Genomic DNA, 1,450 nt, shown 5'->3' on the forward strand with positions numbered 1-1,450 from the left:
TCAGATACACATCCATGATGCCAATCTCCCATTCCACCACATCCCAAAGGTGTTCTATCGGATTGAGAGCTGGTGACTGTGGAGTCCATTTGAGTACAGTGATCTCACTGTCATGTTCAAGAAACCAGTCTGAGATGATTCACGCTTTATGACATGGGATGACATGAGAAGATGGGTACACTGTTGTCATAAAGGGATGGACATGGTCAGCAACAATACTCAGGTAGGCTGTGGCATTGACACGATGCTCAGTTGGTACTAATGGAGCCAAAGTGTGTCAAGAAAATATCCACCATCAAAATAAAGTGTGACCAAATTGTCGTTTGTGTGTGTGTGTGTGTGTGTGTGTGTTTGTGTGTGAATATTAGTGTATGGCTGTTTCACAATACTGTATTGCAGATGGAAGGGCATTCGTTGCGTGAAACTTATGCTGGAATAGTTGACGGTTCATTCCACTGTGGCACCTTCTGAAATAGAGACTAAGCCGAAGGAAAATGAATGAATGAATGAATGAATGAATGAATGAATGAATGAATGAATGAAGAGTATATGGAGGGTGCACTTCTATTATTTTGTTGTAATTGGTTGAGAGCCACTGCTTTATGTCAATGCCACAAGTGAATTTAGGCATCACAATATTATTAATGCACAATATGAAAAATGGATATTCATTTCCAGATTTGCAAACGATTGCATTATACGGCATTACTACATTATTAGTGCTATTAAAAATTTAACTCCGAGTCAGCTTTAGATGACAGCAAAAGGTAATTTAAATGTAAAATAGGGGAAATGAAAGTGCACAATTAAAAATCCAATATGGCCCACCCCAGTGGTACCATAAATGGAGCCCTTTGGCTACCAGCCCTGAGCCTTTACAAAACCACCCCGATCATGGTGAGAGAGAAGGTGGCAATGCATTAGACGTATGTGCGCTGAAGGTCACCAAAGGCTCTTCTATCCTTGTCAAGTCGAGTGCTAACCTTCCCTCCTCTCAAACAACAGCGGGTGTTGATGGAGCATCTGATTCCAAATAAAAATGATAATGGTGACGGTCAACATCTCTGACACCTCCTGCCAATTAGGAGGCACAAGTTGGTTATGCGCTGGGGGAGGTGACACAATCCTGTCGCTCAATCCAGTAACCCTAGGCTTTGAGAGCATCACCCGTCTCCCCACACATCTCACCTCTGATGATCTGTCCAAACTGATCCCAGTTCATTCCCCTGCGTCTTAGCTGTCTTGTTATCCGTCACAAGCTGCCTTTCCATCTGTGAACTCACAAACAGGTTTTTGCACTTGGGCTTTTAGCACTTTGTTTGCTGTTCGAAAAAGGTTGGCCGTGCAGAAACTTTTATTCTAACTTCTTCTAACAAAACTAACTCTGTAGTTTCAGATGTTGGAGTATTAGTTCAGTGATTAGTGATTTGAATTGAAAGTCTACTCTCAT

General features: G+C 41.9%; 1 non-coding gene across 1 annotated transcript; it reads right to left on the reverse strand.

Moving 5' to 3' along the window:
- Nucleotides 1-881: 881 nt before the first annotated feature.
- On the reverse strand, nt 882-1,005 carry LOC130240204 (U6atac minor spliceosomal RNA). Its single transcript, XR_008838745.1, has one exon. It is a non-coding gene; the product is annotated as a U6atac minor spliceosomal RNA (small nuclear RNA).
- Between the last annotated feature and the right edge of the window lie 445 nt (nt 1,006-1,450).

Source organism: Danio aesculapii, chromosome 13 (assembly GCF_903798145.1).
Source record: "Danio aesculapii chromosome 13, fDanAes4.1, whole genome shotgun sequence".
NCBI classification, from domain to species: domain Eukaryota; kingdom Metazoa; phylum Chordata; class Actinopteri; order Cypriniformes; family Danionidae; genus Danio; species Danio aesculapii.